Source organism: Octopus sinensis, linkage group LG4 (genome assembly GCF_006345805.1).
Source record: "Octopus sinensis linkage group LG4, ASM634580v1, whole genome shotgun sequence".
Lineage (NCBI taxonomy): Eukaryota > Metazoa > Mollusca > Cephalopoda > Octopoda > Octopodidae > Octopus > Octopus sinensis.
In genome coordinates, this window is record NC_043000.1 from 77,173,557 (window position 1) to 77,192,979 (window position 19,423).

Genomic DNA, 19,423 nt, shown 5'->3' on the forward strand with positions numbered 1-19,423 from the left:
GTATATATATCAATATATATATATATATGTGTGTGTGTTGTGTGTATGTACTTGTGTCTCTGTAAATATGTATATATAATATATATATGTACATGTGTGTGTGTGTGTCTGTATGTGTGCGCGCGTGTGCACAAGCTGCATTCTAGAAGTTTTCAGACTTTTTAATGAGAAATATATTGATTTTAAAGAAGTACAAAACTCTAATCTCTGACTTCAATGTACTTGTAGCGTTTCAGCCACCTTCAGAAAGGTGCATAGACATCCTCCAAAACGAAGGTGTCCAGGACCTTTGTCATAGCATTCCTCACCTGCAAAACACACAACACACACACATATATATATACATATATTGATATATATACATGTTTGTATATAGATATATACACATACATATATATGTATGTATGTATGTATGTATGTATGTATGTATGTATGTATGTATGTATGTATGTATGTATGTATGTATGTATGTATGTATGTATGTATGTGTGTGTGTTTGTGTGTGTGTGTGTGTGTGTGTGTGTCCACACATATCTAATGTATCTGTTAACTTGTACATGCTAATTTCTGAAATTCAAAAGTTTCTTGTCTATAATTTACAATGAAATATTCAAATAACGGAGCAAACGACATCAAAAACCGACACCACACCAATCAAGGTTTACCTTTCTAAAATCGTTCTTTTCCGATGTATTGCAAGACTGAGAGGTAAGAGTGCTGATATTAAATCTTCTTAATCTTACACTTAGTACAAAACAGGGAGATTCAATGCTGCCTTATAATATTGAGTTATTTCTATGTTCTGAGTTCAAATGTTGTCATTTAAATCTTTCTGTGATCAATAATGTACGTACACGTCATGTTCTGAGAGAGGGCGCGATTAAATCAATTATACCTTCTTTAAATCTGGGGGGTTTTGTGTTCATGTGAGAAATAAATGATTGCTTCAAAGAGGTAAATGGTGCTGCCACAAAAGTGGCAGGTTATCAAGTAGTATTTAGAGAGATCTCTGTATTTTCGGTAGGAGACTGGACATTATTTAGTGACATCCCCATCTTTACTTTAGGGCACTTGACATTATTTAGAGGCATGTCCATCTTAATGATAGGATGTCATGCAGTATTTATTGACACCAACACCATTACATTTTGAGTTCAAACCCTTCTGGAATCGAGTTTATCCTTGACTTTCATTTTTCGATTTAATTGGCCAAACACTCGCCCCAAATTTCTAGCCAGGAGTTTAAGTTACAAATCATCGGTCTGTCGATAGAGTCAATAAAAAAATATTCCAGCCCTTCTCCGAATCTGCGACCTTGTGATGTTGGAAATCATAAAGGCAACAGGGACAGTGCAACATTTTATGGTTTTTAGTTTCATCTCTCATTCCTCAATGAAAGAAATACCACCAATATACTGGTGTCGATTAGATTGGTTATAGCCACTTTATATATGTCTTACTGTAAGACACTGAAAAATCAACCAAATTGATGTATTTATTAATTAATTGATAATATAACGACAAATCGAGTTAATCCTGAGTAACTGAGGAAATAGTTACTATTTCCCGTCAGTACACCTGTATATTTACACCTGATCACTCATTGATAAGTACTTCCGGTCATTAAATGACTCCATGAAATTCACGACCTCGTATTTTTATCTGTTTTATATTTATTGCTGGAAGTTGTTATTTAGCCCCATATCAGATTTGATTAAGCAGACATATGACCGAATAAATTATTTAATGTGACATTCCTTATTTTTAAAGAATTTGAAAGATATGGCTGCTATTTATAGCGCCATAAATTCAAGAAATGAATTTGAATAAATAAAAGAAAAAATAAATAAATAGAAAGCTTAAGAAAAAAATTCATTTTAATTTTCAGAGGGAAAATAGTCTTATGGTTTCTGATACTGAACTCCCGGACCAACAAATGCGAGATCAGATCTACTGGAGATATTTTATTCCACTTACATTCCTTCACATAGCGACCGCCGAGAATGGATCCCATTTGAACAAGGAACATCTATAAAAGAAAACTTCAATTAACTACAGTTCAGAGGAGGGTGTGTATTTAGGTCCCATCTGTTTAACCTTACAAAAGCTGGAAGTAACCATTGATTGACCCAATGGATTTTAGACGAGTAAGAAAGGATTAACCCTTTATGAAAGTTAAACATGTTATTTTCTGTTACTGTTTTCTATGGCGATGTCAGGAAGTGTGTTTTTGTCGTCTATATTTCAGAGGTTACTTTGAATAGTAAGTATATTGTACATTGTTGTTGTTGATGTTGTTATAGTTATATTGTTGTTGTAATTGTAGTTTTTGTTTTGGTTGTTGTTGATGTTGTTCTTTAATCCCAGGTCAGCCCTAATTACATAAACCTATGATCATCAAAGACATTCCAACTGTGATCATCCTATCTTTTACAGGTATTTTCAATCCAGGACCACGTTATCCAGTGTGATCCTCTGTGATTTGGCTGTTATTTCTAGCAAATCAAGCGACTACCTTGACAACGTTCTCTAGTCTCGCGTTGTTGTTGTTTAGTCAAGGTCAGCCTTTGACTAAACAGACCTGTGATAGAAGCACCTAAACTATGACCTCTTTGTCATCCAATCGGTGCCTTTAATATTTCGGAATATTAATTTGCCCCTTGTTTTTAAGACTTCAAGGTGTAATGTGGGGGAGATTTGGCTGTTATTTTTAGCTGGTTGAACAACCACGTAGACAGTCCCTTTTTATCACAAATGTGAATTTGTTAGAGAGACGAGAACAGTCAACAGTCAGAAAAGTACCACAAAGCTGAAAGTAACATTGAAAACCTTGAGCATTGACAAACAGCTTTTGTGTCTTGTCAGAGGTAATAGTCACAGCAACAGAGAAGTAAATACATGTGACGTATAAATTCATGGTAGTCGTGGTCTGTATTGATGATGAAGCACGTATTGTGACACTGAAACAACATAGACAACTATCTTGGCCGAGTTTGTGATCATGAAATCAGTAACTTAATTAGGATAGCTAATGAACGTGAGGAGAGGCATGAAATAGGAACTAATACAAATCTCTCTCCAATGAGCATTGTTAAAATCTATTTATCAGAAGATACCCCCCCCCCCAAAAAAAAATTTGGACCAGATCACTGAGAAGATAGCACATGGGTTCTTGGCACGCTTGTGAGTGTGATTGTGTGTGAGTGTGTGTATGTATGTATATATAATATATCTACCTCTCTATATATGTATACACAGACACACACACGCACACACACACACACATACACACCACACACACACACACACACACACACACACACACAAACACACACACACTCACACACACTTTTTTTTTACTGTAAGTCATGGATTGGTTGAAACAGAACAATATATGAATAAGAGTTGGTGGGAAGTACGCAAATACATACTCTGCATGTAAAGCAAACAGAAAGGTCAGTGTTAACATATCTGATACACATTAAATTAAAAATTACTCTCGTATGGAGGAGAATCATTAACTTAATGATCAAATCTAGTAAAGAAAGGCAGTGCAAGCATCTCTGGAATTACTTAAGAATATAATCTGTAATATTGCATTACACATTATATTTTTGACTTGCTGGCGGGGTGCAAGTGCACCCCCTAAAATCTTTTGGGAGCAATGAGAACGCTTTGAACATCTTCCTTACAAATATCATCGCCAAAACAAACGAGCATAGAAATATTTTTGAACTGGATTTATCTGATTTGGTTGATGTACAAATATGATAATAATAATCATTATTATACCAGTGTTTGTTTTGGTATTAAGGTTGAAAAATCGACCTTATGTGTAAAACATTTTGGACTTTGGTTTGAACTCACTAAACAAATTTCGTTCCAGCACTTATGGTAATAGTGAGACAAACAATGATAGACATGTTTCAATGTCATTACACCTCCTCGTAGAAGCCTAGTCTAATATTGTTTCACAAAGGTGACTGTACACACACACACACACACACACACACACAACACACACACACACACACACACTACACACACGCACCCACTCATGCATATGAATATCACACACACACATGAATAAACACTGCGTAATATGGTAACTTGAAAGAATGACTAGGTAAAAAATATGAGTCATACTATGAATGCCTAATAATAAAGTCAGTGCAGACACATTTTCACGTAGTAGAGCAAAACATTTTGATTAGTATTCGAATTAGCTTACTAAAGTGTAAATAATTTTCTTTTAACTACAACTATCAATCGTGGAGTTGATTTCAAATTAGGAGTGTTCCAGCTGTTAGTCAGGTGCATACAAAGACATCCATAGAAACGAACATGGATATGTATATATATATAAATATATAACTACTTAATATATATATGTATTTAATTAATTAATCACTGAATGTTAGTAGCACTGACTATTCTCTAGTTAACTTATTACCATTTATCTTTTAATTGTTTTAATCATTAGACAGCAGGCCTTGCAGGGACACCATCATGGAGAAGTCCAGTCAAGTGAATCGACCCTAGTAATTTTTATTTCTAGGCCAGGTACTTATTCTATCACTAAGAGTAACCGCTATGTTACCGGAACGTAAACACACAAACACCGATCGTCAAGCGGTGGTGGGGGACAAACACAGATTTAAAGACACACATACACGCACACTCACACACATAGACTCACACACGCACATGCGCGCACGCACACATGCACACACGCATACACATACACACGACATACACATACACACGCATACATACGACCGACTTCTTTCAGTTGCCGTTTACTAAATCCACTCAGAAGGCTTTGGTCGGGCCAAGGCTATAGTAGAAGATACTTGTCCAATGTACCACGCTGTGGGATTGAACTTGGATCCATGTGCTTGGGAAGCAAACTTCTTACCACATTATTATAAGGGAGAATTACAGGTAGACTTATACGAACAAACAAACACAACCTATTCATAGTATTAAAATGTAAACAGATGAGTAATACTCAGCCAATAGAGCATTTGGAATACTAGGAAAACCTTTTATACTTGTTAATAAAAAGTGAAGGAGAGTGTGCAGAAAGACTTGGCGTGTGTGTGTGTTGTATTGGTAGCAGGAATTTGACCGAGCGAGGTGCTGGTAGCTTTATCTGCAAAAGTACTGTTTGCAGAGAAATCTTGGTCAAGAAGTTGATATTAAGAAGACATGCACAATTGGTAGGAATCTAAATTTGGAAATTCGGAAATTTGGAAGTAGTTCTATCAAATCTTGTAAGAAAACATCGCTTGAACAATATTCTGAAGATTGATACAATTCTTGGGGAAAAGAATTCGATTTGTAATCTGAAAGGACGAAATGTAAGAGGGTGAGAGGAAGAATAGGGGAAAAAGTGGGATAAATACATGGAGAGTTGGGAGAATTGAAGGAAAAAAATGAGTTTTAAAATGGCAAAGGATTAGAAATATCGGGTGACGAATTGCTTTCTGCTTATCATTGAAGAGTACATTTGCTATCAAACCTTCCTTAGATAGAATCAACACGTGATGAAAAGTGGGTTCCCCATAATCATATTTAATGGAAGCGACGTTAGGCAGCACCAAATAAAAGAAAAGAAAAAAGGAGAATTCATCCTCAAACTAGGATTATACCCCCAAAAAGTTAAGCTCCGTGTTTGGTGGGATATGCAGGGTGTCGTCTATCATGAAGTGTTAAACCAAAACGAAACAGCTAATGCAAAGTATGGTCGTCAATCAAAAGCATTGCGCAAAAATTTGCAAAAAATACCAAAGATATTACTCTTACACGATAATACAAGACTACATATTATCCACGTTACTCAGTAAAAGATTATGGCACCCAATATGGAATTTTTACCTCATCCTTCTTTTTCTCCTGACCTAGGGGTAAAAAGTTTATTAAAATTATATTGAGAGTTTCTTTGCTTCGAAATCTGAAGTATTTTACGACTGACAAAACAACAATTTGTAAATAGATGGGAGTATGTTATCAATAATGAATGGAAATATTATCTTGATTAAATAGATTAATTAAAGCCTAAGAAATATTTATTTCTTTCCCATCTTGAAATGTGACGGGACTTTCGTTCCAACCTAATAGGTCATCAGCTCTATTGACCCAAACAATTTGATAGAACGTTGAATATCTATAGGATGCTGTATCGCCTGCATAGTAAAATACATCTAGAGGACACTGTACGGCGAAACAGGGAGTACAAACACTGTAGCGACCCCCTCCACCATATCGAATTCACTATCTTGATAAGGGGAAGCATATATCTATGGGACACTGACCTCCTACTCGGTAAAATATAAACAACAGATGCTGATAGTGTGATTCGGTGCAATGTTTCAGAATTTGTTAGAAAAGGTTGCACAACCTCTAGCATAGTGGTGGTGGTGATTGTAGTGGCATTGATTATGGTGGTGTTTATAGTAGTGGTGATGGCAGTGGTGATAATGTAGTGGGGTAGCGGTAGAGGTGGTGATAATGGTGATGATGGTGGTGGTTGGAATGAAAGTGGTTCTAGAATGTGCGACAAGGAAATAGAGGAAACCAAGAGGAGGCAGGAAATGACAATGGGGTGAGTGAAACAACATGGCGTCAAACTTTCCGATAATGAGGTTAAAGGAAACAAAAAAAAAACAAAACATTACGTTGCCAAGGAAACCATATTTCATAGGGACTAATTCATTTTCATATCTATTGTTTAACGTTTACTCCTCGTCTTCATTTTCTCACAATCGGGAGTAGGTTTTGCTATTGCTATTCTTTCTCTCGCTTTCCTTGTAAGTATCATCATCATCATCATCATCATCATCATCAGTTGTAGTAGTAGTAGTTGTGGTAGTGGTGGTGGTGGTGGTGGTAGTAATAGTAGTAGATGACGAAGTAGTAGTGGTAGTAGTAGTAGTAGTAGTAGTAGTAGTAGTAGTAGTAGTAGTAGTAGTAGTAGTAGTAGCAGCAGCAGCAACAGCAGCAATAGTTGTTTCATTTTCAACTACTAATTTTAAAAAATTTAATCTAAGACGGTGGTTGGTTCTGCTCATTATCTTGGATTTATCTAATGCTACATCCGCCAGAGCTCCGGGTCCACATTCCTTCACCTGAAGCTTTTTACACTACGTTTACCACACACCAACATTGCACACAGTAATACATATAAACACATATTTCAGACCCATCACTGCACTTTTATGTCCACAGTTTAGTCTCTCCTTTCCTCCACTCCTACATATACACTTCACAAACATTTCCTCTCTTTTCTTCTGATATAAAATAGGGAGCAGGGATAGTGGTGAGTTCACTATGTTTACTGGTTAAGCTTATACTGTCAGTCTTTGCTGGAGATAAGAGTGCGACAGTGGGATAAGGAGAGAGACAGCGAGTAATATAAAGGTAGGGGTAGAACTCTGTGTGTGCGTGCGTGTGTGTGTATGTGTGTGAGCGAGTCTAGTTACGCGCACGTGCGCACGTGCACACACATGCGCATACAAGGAAAGAGTGAGAGAGGAAGACGAGAGAGAGGGAGAGAGAAAGGAATGCAGATAGAGACACATACATACATACATACATACATACATACATACATACATACATACATACATATATACATACATATATATATATATATATATATATATATATATAATATAACAAAAGTGGTGGGGGTGTTTCCACGCAGGAATAATTATAGGAAAATGTGTTGTTGAAACTGCACCTAAATTTCAAAAACTCGTAAAAGTTTAAAATGCGAAAAAAAAACATCTTTAAAAGTTTCAATGTTGACAAATTAAAATGTTTCAATGTTGACTAATTTAAAAAAAAAAAAATTATAAATTCATCTGATCCCAAAGCATACTACAACAAGCGAAACCGTCTATTAGAAGAGGATCAGAAAAACTGTAAACCAAGTTCCCATTTTTTTACTATTTTCATTTCACACTTGTTTTTTTTCAGTATGACTTGTCGACCACCACTAAAATTAATGAACTTTGTACATTCAAGTAAATTGATATACAGTTTTAATTTTATTGACTGCTATGAACATTCAAACTTACACTTTCTGTTTTGAACAAGTTAATTTATCAACATTGAAACATTTTAATTTATCAACATTGAAACTTTTAAAGATGTTTTTCCTAATTTTAAACTTTTACCATTGCTAAACAAAAAATATTGTAGAAACTAGTTTGGTATATATGTAAGTAAATGTATTTTAAACATTTATGAGATTTTGAAATTTAAGTGCATTTTCAACAACACATTTTCATATATATATATTCTTTTATTCTTCTACTTGTTTGCCATTTGACTAGGGACATGCTGAAGCACCACCTTTAGTCGAGCAAATCGACCCCAGGACTTATTCTGTGTAAGTTTAGTACTTATTCTATCGGTCACTTTTGCCGAACTGCTAAGTTACAGGGACGTAAACGCATCTGCATCGGTTGTCAAGCGATATTGGGGAGGACAAACATATACATACACGTGGCTGTGTGGAGGGGCAGGAGTCCCCCTAACATCGCTTGACAACCAAAGCTGGTGTGTTTTCGTCTCCGTAACTCAGCGGTTCGGCAATAGAAACCGATAGAATAAGTACTAGGCTTGCAAAGAATAAGTCCTGGAGTCGATTTGCTCGACTAAAGGCGGTGCTCCAGCATGGCCGCGGTCAAATGACTAAAACAAATAAAAGAATATATATGTAATATATATATATATATATATATATATATATATATATATATATATATATATATATATATATATCACCATGTGTAACTCGTAAACACCAGTCGTTTTTTTTCTCTATCCCTGTTGCCCGCTTTGGGATCTTTCTTTCCTCTCTCTTCCTTCTTTATGTTTCCGACGAAGAGCTCCGCTCGAAACGTCATACCTTCCTGCTTCCATTTCCTGAGCGCCTATTAATAATAATACTGTATCTGTTCCATTGTTGTTGTTTTTTTGTTTTCCCGTTCGGATTAAAATTATATATATATATATATATATACAAATTGAGATAGGGGTTGTAAATGCAACCCTCTATGGGATAACGTATATCCAATATACTGCTAGTGAAGTACCCAACAAAGTTAATACATAAATATTAATGATTGCGATGCAATCAATTCATTTACTGTATTATATGGGCAAAGGTAAAAAGATTTACCACAAATTACTAATACAAGATGACGAGCTTCTTAGAGTTTCCGTCTACCAAATCCAGCAATAAAGCTTTGGTCGGCCCGTGGCTATTGTAGAAGACACTTGCCCAAAATACCATATGTATATATATATATATGACAAGAAGAAAATGGAGGGAATCGAGAGGTAATATTCATAATGTCTAACAGGTGGTGAATACTACCTCTGGCTTCCCTCCATTTTCTTCTTGCCATATAAATTAATGGTAAAAACCACTTATTACCCTCGCTTAATTATTATACCCAGTAGAGTAAATGCCACGTAATAACTAACACTTGTGTATTAATTAGGTATTCTACCAGCAGTATATTGGGTAGATACTATCCCTTGCTTGGATTCACAACCTATAACTATATATAGGGGGAGAGTTCACGAAAAAAACAAAAGACGAAGACAGGTGGTGTATAAAACAAACAGATGTATTAGTATAACGCTCAGGAATAGAAAAAAGTCTTTTACGTTTCGAGCCTACGCTTTTCTACAGAAAGGAACATAGAAAACAAGGAGACAAAAAAATGTGTGTAGTGGCTAACGATCTATCATAGCGACTGCCGGACAGAAGGGTCACAAAGGAGAACGAAGAAGTAGGGGAGATAACAAAGTAAAGGTGATCCCCAAAACGAAGGTGCGTGTGTGTATAAGAGAGTACGTATGTGCGTGTGAAAGAGGGCTGGTGGTCTTGATGTGTGCGTGTGTATATGTGTAGGTGTGAAAATGTGGAGATGGGAATTGGTCAGTGCTGGTGTGTGGGTGGTGTGTTGTGATGTGATGTGTAGTGTGGTATAGTGTAGTGTGGAGTGGTGTAGTGTGGTGTGGTGTGGTGTGATGTTGTTGGGAGGTGGGGTAGGCGAGAGTGGGGAAAGCACGGGTGGGGTGTGGGTTAGGCTGACAGTTGGGGTATGTGGGTAGGCAGAGGGTGGGGTATGTGGAAGAAGGTGTAAGGGATAGGATGGGTTGGGATAGGAGGGTTGGGGAAGGTGGAGTAAGATTGTGTAGGGGTGGGGAGGGTTGACGATGAAGGGGAAGGGGAGGATGGGTATGTGAGAAGATATATATATATATATATATATATATATAATTTTCATTTTTATTGTGCGTTCTCGCTACCGTTTGTATGTGACGAAATGTATATACGTACAAAATTATTGTCTGTATACTTATACACATATTTCTACTCGTGCATAATATAGCATGAAAACGTATATACACGCCCACTCCAAACTCACACACACATACACACACGCATATATGTAGACACGTACACACGCACTAATATATCAGTATGAGTTATTTGTTTGAGGGTGGGGCAGAGAGAGAGAGAGAGAGAGAGAGAAAGAGAGGGAGAGGGAGAGGGAGAGAGAGATGTGAGACGAGAGTGGTGAAATAACCCAGATTATATTTGTAAAATGACACAACACAACATTAATATAAATCAATTCTATGGAGAATAGTCTGAATGAATGGCTATGGAGTCTGAATGAGGACAGCTTTAGGAGGGACATGGGGAGTGGAGGATGGTTAGTTCATCGAGTGGATATTAGTTCATTTAGTGATGGTCATTTATTTGATTGGAGGACTGTTCATAGCCTGGGGGATGGTTCATTGAGAGGAAGTTGGTTCACTGAGAGAAGTCTGGCTCATGGAATGAAAGCTAGTTCACTGAATTCTAATGGAGTGTTCCTGCATCACATGACCGAATTATCTCCTCACTCTGAAATATGTTCTGAAAACTGGAATATGTCTTAAGGCTTAAGTATATCCAAAGACTGGCACATGTCCTAAAACTACGACTCTGGGTGAAATAAATGTGTCCTAAGACTGATGTATGTTTTGAAATCGAAGTTTATCCTAAGAGTGAAGTAATCTCTAACTGAAACATGTTCTTACACTGAAGAATATTTAACCCATTAAACCAGCCATAACTGGCCTAGATATTTTACCTGTTTTCTGTTCAAACCAGTTAGAGCTGGCTTCTCACACAAACCCTATAATGTCTTTCCAAAAAGAAGCAATCATATCATCTGAACAGCTCTCAACAATCTACCATTTACTCCATACAACCGCAACACCTGCCACATTACATCCCTATCCACTCGGTCATATGCCTTCTCTGGGTACATAAAGGCTCAATGCACCTCCCTTCCTTTTGCCGAAAATTTCTCACAAATATTTGATTTGTATACCCTCTTCCACTCCTAAAACCACACTGCCCCTCCCCTAGTACACTCTCTGTCTGGTTCCTCACCCTAACAACCATAATTCTCCCATATAGTTTACTAACCACACACAACAGACTTATACCCCTGAAGTTTCCACACACACATTTATCCCCTTTCCCTTTGTACAGCGACACTATACAGGCACTACACCAGTCCTTTGGTACTCTTCCAACCAAATAACAAACGTTCATAAGCCTCACTAACCATTCAGTCTCTGACACTCCTCCTTTCTTTAGGAATTTCACTGTACACCCATCTATACATGGCGCCTTCCTGTTTGCCATCTTCCGCAAGGATTCCCCCACCTTGTCTCTTCCGATTGCACCGTAGTTCCATTTCCCAACAACAAGCATTCTCCTTTCTCCTCCTACAGCCACTATACTTGCCTCCCTAACATCCTCCACATTTAACAGCTCATTAAAATACTCTGCCCTTCTCCTTCGTACATCCTCATTTCCTTTCAACAAATTTCCATTTACATCCTTCACCCATTTTTCCATTCCATCGACCACCTTTCTTACCCTCTGTACCGCTTTCCAAAACATCTTTTTATTACAAAATTTTCACTCAACTTTTTCTCGAACCTTTCAATCGCCTCCCATTTCGCCACCCTCACCACTCATTTTACTCTCCTCTTGATTGTAGCGGTTGAATACTTCTTTGGATTTCACCAGGTTCAACATGGCTAAAAAAGAAGATTGGTTTCTCGAGTCACTGCAGTAGTTGTTTCACTGCTGAATGCGACCGCAAATAATTTTATTATTACAATTGTTTTTTCGGCTTGATTTTTTGTTCCCCGGTTTATGTGGAGGAGAGGAACCTTTTTTGCCGTAGGAGGCGATACAGTTACTGTGGTAATTGAACTTTGTAGAGTTGGAATAAGGAGCAGGTTTGGCGTAGTTGCATCTGTTGGGGGGAGCACTTACAATATTACCACTTTTCTTAGTGCCACTATATTTACTAACGAATCGTCTAGTTCCCGGTAGGTAGGTAAAAGGGCAGCTTTGTTGCAAACATATTCTCTCATGAAGAGAATAGCGGCAGATATTGGGATTCCGTTTTGTTTGTGTAAGAGGAGTTTGATGTGGTTGTCTGTTCATGGATGTTCCATAGTTGATGCGTCTAGTTCCTGGGAAGTGAGATCCTCTCATGGAGGGAATAACGGCAGATTTTGGGGTTCCATTTTGTTCGTGAGGGTGGGATATGTGGCAATTATTTGTTTACGGGAAATTTAGAGGTGAATGATTCAGGGAATGATGTGGTAAGGGTTGTTCTTGGTTGGGCTGAGATGTTAGTCATCCTATTGCCGGGTTATAACGGAGGACTGGTAAGGATTGTGGTGGTGGAGACAGTAGTAGTAGCTGATGATTATGATGGTGACGGCCACGGCGCTGGCATCGACAATAATGGCGGTGGTGCTGCTGGTTGTGCCGATGGCGATGGCACAAGTAAATCTCGTGGTTTGAAGAATCAACACAATGTGCGGTTGTCATGGTAATAAGCTGTTAATGCCTCGTTGTTTGTTGATTGACTAAAATTACCTAAATTTCCCAACTTTAATTCCAAATAACATCAGATTCTTTAATTTACGAAACAAAGTAATTGGTTGATCGTAATCAAAATTCAGAGTTGCATCGATACACCAAAGTTGAAAGCAATCTGAACAAAATAAAAGGGGTCTCATTTTGTGAGTGTATAAGACTAGATCCCACCTCCCACTCTCACACACAACATACACACACACACACACACACACACAAACACACATACACACACACACACACACACACACACACACACACACACAACACACACACACACACAAACACACACACACACACACACACACACACACACACACAAAATTTGGTTTAAACGAGTCGTCGTTTGACAGCATTATCGTGTTGCCATGCAAAAAGTTGAATTTTGATAATGATAAATAATCAGTTTCTCACTACTACTACTACTACTACTACTACTACTACTACTTCTACTACTACTACAACCACCACCACCACCACCACCACCACTGCTGCTACTACTACTACTACTACTACTACTACTACTACTATTACTACTGAATAATTCAATGCAGTTTTGAAACTATCTAAAATCCACGATCCTACTGTTAACTGCAAAAGCAGTCATTTGTAACTATTTTACACAAACTCATCTTAATGTGGAAGACAGTGGTAAAATCATTAGAAGGGACCCAAGCTCTGGCGCATCAGATGGAGAAAACGGGTATAGAATTTGTCACAACGACGTTCTATGACTCCATTTCTTGTAGAGTCAAAACATGACAAAACAAACGGCCAAACGCATGTAAAGCTTTCTATGAAATAACTGGAGAATTTAAGAGACAAACGTTCATAGGAAGGTAGAAGGAAAGAGAAAGTCATATGGAAGAAAGGTGAGAAAGAGAGAGAAAAAGAGAGAGGGAGAGCATGACATGTGTGATCTGGAAGATAAATTACTATTTGTACCCCAGAAACTTTTGCAGTGGTCCCTTATTAGCCACAGCGCTTCGATTCAGAAATCGGAATAAAGCATTTAGAAGATAAAATGCACAGCAAAAACCGAAATAAACAACAAAAACTAAACAGGAATATAAACGTATAAACGTTCAGAAAGTAGACTACGACCATAGAACTAATATGTGTTCAACGAAGTAGATAACAAAAAATAATTAAACATATCCCTAGAAAACCTACAGAGTAATTATTCATGAAAACTGAATCAGAACAATAAAGCAGACAAACACACACATGCACACGTGCGCGCACATGCACATATACGCGCGCGCGCACACACACAAGATACTGAGAATTTGAGGAAGATTTAAAAGAAATTTCAACGATGGAAATCATTAATAATAATAATAATAATAATAATAATAATAATAAATAATAATAATAATGATAATAATAATAATAATAATCAGAAGAAGAAGAAGAAGAAGAAGAGGAAGAAGAAGAGAAGAAGAAGAAGAAGAAGAAGAAGAAGAAGAAGAAAAGAAGAAGAGAAGAAGAAGAAGAAGAAGAGAAGAAGAAGAAGAAGAAGAAGAAGAAGAAGAAGAAGAAGAGAAGAAGAAGAAGAAGAAGAAAGGCCCATCATTAAACCATCTTCTGTTTATGGAAATTGTTTGGGAAATTTGAAAAACAGATAGATTCCTTAACCAAAACAGCCCAGAAGTGTGGTAGGAACATCGGTATGGAATTTGGGATTACCAAATGCTCAGTACTTAATATGAAAAGAGGGAAGAAAGCAGCGTACGGAGGATTGCGGTTCCCATCAGGAGGGACCATGGGTGAACCCGATGGTAGTGGCTATAGATATTTTGAGATTTTGGAGCTGGGTGACATTCTACATAAAGAAATGATAGTCAAGGTCAGCGAGGCGTATCAAAAAAGGTTGAAGATGGTGTTGAAATCCAACCTGAATACCAAAAATTTGATTACCGCAATGAATGTCTGGGCAGTAGCAGTGGTCAGATATATTGTACTAAGGAGGAAATATCAACACTGGATAGAAGGACGAGAGAGTTGATGACGCTGCATGGGGCGCTACACCCCAAAGCAAACGTAAGCAGACTGTATATGAAAAGAAAGAATGGTGGCAGAGGACTAATTAGTATAGACCATTGTATAAGGAGTGAAAGGAGAACGCTTGCCGAGTAGTTGATAAATAGTGATGAAGACCTGCAGCGATATGCTGCGAAAGATATGGGTGTAAGTGCAGATGAAATGATGGGCAAGTAGGAGTTTAATCAAAGAGCCGAGGAGAAGAGAAAAAAATGACCATGAAATGAGAATGCATGGGCAGTTTCAAAGGAATACACAGGACGTTAAGGAAAATACAGCATCATGGGCATGGCTTGAGCGAGGTGATTTCAAGCGTACCACAGAAAGCCTGATATTCGCTGCACAAGACCTGGCTCTCGCTTCCAATTCAGTGAAGTATAACATCTATAAAACCTCTGACACCCAGAAATGCGCTGTTGAAGTGTTAAGTGAAATTTAGCAACGGAGGATTAAATCCACGCTATGCCTGCATGAAGCCACTACAAATATGTTGTGGAATAAGGAAATAAAAAAATTTATCTAGTTACATGGAAAAAGTGTAGCTGTAAAAATCCAGAATTATTGGAATAATGGGCATTCAAAAAAGTACGTATGTATAGAAATATATGAATGAAGTCTTTAATGTTTAAGATTCAAATGAAGGAAGTGCAATAATAATGTTTAGCAGTTCAAAACTGTGAGTACTGAAATGCAGAATTAGGTTGGCTGATCGTGAGAATCAAATATCAGCGCTTCGTTAAAATTTGCAGGTGGTATGGGTTATTTCTCTTGGGCTGTTTAAATAAAATATTAGTAATATGTTGTAGATAGAGGGATCCATTGGAAGGGCCTTATCGATTTTTTTCAACAATCTAAGTATGTCACGAGGTTTCCAGACATGAGTTCTACTCACCTGTCAAATAAAGTATAAAAGTGATATTGCCTGCAAAAATTAGAAATAGGACACACAAAAAATCAGTATTCAAAGTAATCGAACATAAACAATGAAATAGGTTATTTCCCTTGAGTGTTAAAAAAATATTGTACAGATGCTATGGGTTATTTCCCTTGGGTTTAAAAAAATAGTTGTATGAGGTAGATATAAAGGTCCCTTCCATGGGCCGTATTATCGATTTTCTCAACAATCTAAGTATGTCATGAGGTTTTCAGACATAAGTTCTACTCACATGGCAAGTTTTATCAAAATCAATAAAACGATGTAGGAGGAGTTAGTTAACAACGCCACAAGCAAACACACCGATTTTCCACATAAAGAAGAAACAATTAACAACATTGTCTTTGGCTTCCCAGTGTTAGTCACGAAAGTATGCAATTACAAATATGATAGAGTTGGGACTTACATACACTGGCAGTTACATCAGCATTATGAAATAGCAACAGAAAGGGTTAGGTATAAGCGCATATATCAGAAGAGAATGACATAGTGGCCATATTCTGGGACACGTCAATACACACAAACAGAAAGATCAAGGATAATCTCCCTCATATTGTTGTAAAAAGGCGTCTTGATGGAAGTCCTTTAAAAAAATGGAAAAATTACCCAGATCAAGAGATCTGTAAATGAGGTAAGCAGAGTTTGGAACTCAAACAGAAGCAGTTCCTAAAGTGATAGATACTTGGGAATTATTAACAAAACATGCAGACCAAAGTGCTAGAATTCACATGAGCGTACGCGCGCGCGCGCGCGCACACACACACACACACACACACATGCGCGCACGCACAAACACACACAGTATCCATTTAATAGCTCTGACTCGCACTGTATACGCATATTATGTACAGTAAGCTGTTAGACACGAACACAACATCTATAAAGTAGCACCACTAGATACGAAACATATACAACAAAGTATCTTAGCATAAATGACCTTATTACCTACACACACAATATCCCAAGTAAAAATAAAATAGATAACACTACTTGGCACCATACACATAATACGTAGACAATGTCCTGTATAATAGTGAAAGCAAAACCATATAAAATACTGCACATATTCAGAGCACGCAGTTTTGTGTTTGGTGGTATAGTAAAAATAAGCAAGAAATAAAAATAGTGACAGGATTATTTATTGTCACCATCGGACTATTCATGCATAAAATAAAACGTATATTAAATACGTAAAGTGAGGGGAGGGATAAAGATATTATACAATATATCATGATATATCAAACATTTTGAAGCAACATAAAAAAATTACACGATTAAGATATGATTAAGTAAAAAGACAGATGCACAGTAAAAAGTCAAAAACACACAACCTCTTGAGTCAGAGCAGAGTTCTACATAACTCTCCCTAGCTTTTCGAAATGGTGTGAATATTTCTTGTTAAAGACGCTTATGAATATTTCGATAGTGGAAGTGGGTAGGAGAGAGGTCCACATCTTCCAGAAAGCAGTAGTCTATTCTTTATGTGATGCTTATTTTCTGTGTTCATCTTTACACAAACCAGTACCTTCTCATTTGCCTTTTCCTCTTGCAGGTTATTCAGCAGGTCCATTAAATCCTTGCTTGATATTTTCACCACTTACACATGAAGTCTTTGAAGATGTTGGTATACGATGAGAACCAATTGAATGGGATATAAAATATTGTAACATTACATTACATTCTATCATATACATAGTATTTCTTTCTTGTTATTGTTGTTGTTATAGTTTTATTCTTCTTGTTGTCGCTGCAGTTTAAGTTGTTGCTTGTAGCATTGGTGTTTATCATGGATTTTCCTCGTGTGGAAAATATATGTTAGGAATAAATTGTTTGCCTTATTTTACTTATTTTTTACTCATTTTTACTTATTTTACTCATGTTTTTCTCTTTTCATTCAGAGGGTAAATCTCTATCTTCGATTGTTCTGCATGCCTTCTATTTGGGTATAATCTTCACTTTTTAGCTATTTCCCTTGTGTCTGTCTCTACTGTTCTTAACGGCTTGTCATCTTTCTTTACTCTTCATTTTGTTTCCATCATTGTAGTATTACGGAGAAGGGATCCTCAGCTTTCTGGTCATCAGTTTTGTAACTCGGGACGAGTTACAAAACTGGGTAGTTTGGCCTGCTTCTTCACATTGTCTTCAATTTAAAAACTCCAGATACACGGTTCAGTAACTTTTCATTCCATACATCAAGAAGAGCGTTTTATTCTGAGTGCATGAGGAAGACTGTTCTGTTTTTGGCGATGCATAGACTGATAAATTTTCTTTTCCCTCGCTCTTGCATAAAGCACTCTATTTGTCTTGGTTATAAATATCCGTCAAGCAGATCTCTTCTCGCCCAGTTGATTCAGGTTTAAAATTTTCCTGTTTTGAGTGCACTGGCGAATGAGAAACTTATATTTTCTTGATTCACACTGTTCCCACATTTTTTCTAATGGGTATTTTGTTAATTTGGCAAAGAATATATTCATATATGTACTGTTGTTGTTGTTTACCATATCGCTGTGAAAGTTCCAGTTAATATTAATGTTTCCGGTAAAAAATTCAGTATTTCTTCTTGCGAAATGTTTGCATCAACTTGTGTAAATATTTGTATCATTATTGATCAGTCAATCACTCCTGTTGTTATTCAATTATTTTTAGTAGCTACCTTCTTTAGCACTACCGATGGCTGTTATAAACATAATGTTATATTACTGGTGTTGGGTAGCCTCGGTTCAACACTGACCAAGCAAATCTATACTAGGATCGATCCACAGATCCATAGTTCCGAATACACCATACATACTAGATGAAGACCATACTGCACATTCTGACATAAAGCGATTGATTGTATGTGGACAGTATGGTAACCTGGGTACAATCTCCCTCGATATGTTTGTATACTCTGGAAGCGGCTATAATAGAAACAGGCAAATTTAATGCCAAGAACTGTCTTAAATTACTCTAAATCAGTAATGCTAGTAACAATAACAATTATTTGGACGATTATTTTTTCTATATATTTTAAAGTCTACTTATGGATTGAAATATCCACTTTTACAGGGTAGGTTTACTATGAATGAGTGTTGCTAGAACTGTGGGATCTTGCATGCATTAATTTCAACACTTATTATTGATAACTGCATTGTTTCTTTTTAGGTAAATGACATCTGACTGTTCAATGAAGACTTCAAATGTTACTAGTATCAACTTCTCTTGAAAATCGACAATATTTGGCATCGTGGTATTATCAAGTAGCTGTAAGAAAAGAGTTTAAGCCCCAAGGGCATTCATGGTGACCAGATTGCTATATTAGTGGGTGACACTCCAGCTTTATCACCAGTATAAAAGTTGGCAGCTGAATTTAGGAGAGGAACAGAGAGTCTTGAAAGTGAAACATCCTGAAACTACCACCACCGAGAAAAATACTGATCATATTCATCACATAGTGATAGATGACAAGCGATTGACTA

The 19,423-nt window shown here is 37.0% G+C and overlaps 1 long non-coding RNA gene across 1 annotated transcript; it reads right to left on the reverse strand.

Annotated features, from left to right (window-relative positions):
- Window positions 1–1,859: 1,859 nt before the first annotated feature.
- LOC118763249 lies at window positions 1,860–6,861 on the reverse strand. The gene is made up of 2 exons (XR_004998999.1): window positions 6,681–6,861; window positions 1,860–2,029 (listed from the first exon to the last, which is right to left on the reverse strand). It is a non-coding gene; the product is annotated as an uncharacterized LOC118763249 (long non-coding RNA).
- Between the last annotated feature and the right edge of the window lie 12,562 nt (window positions 6,862–19,423).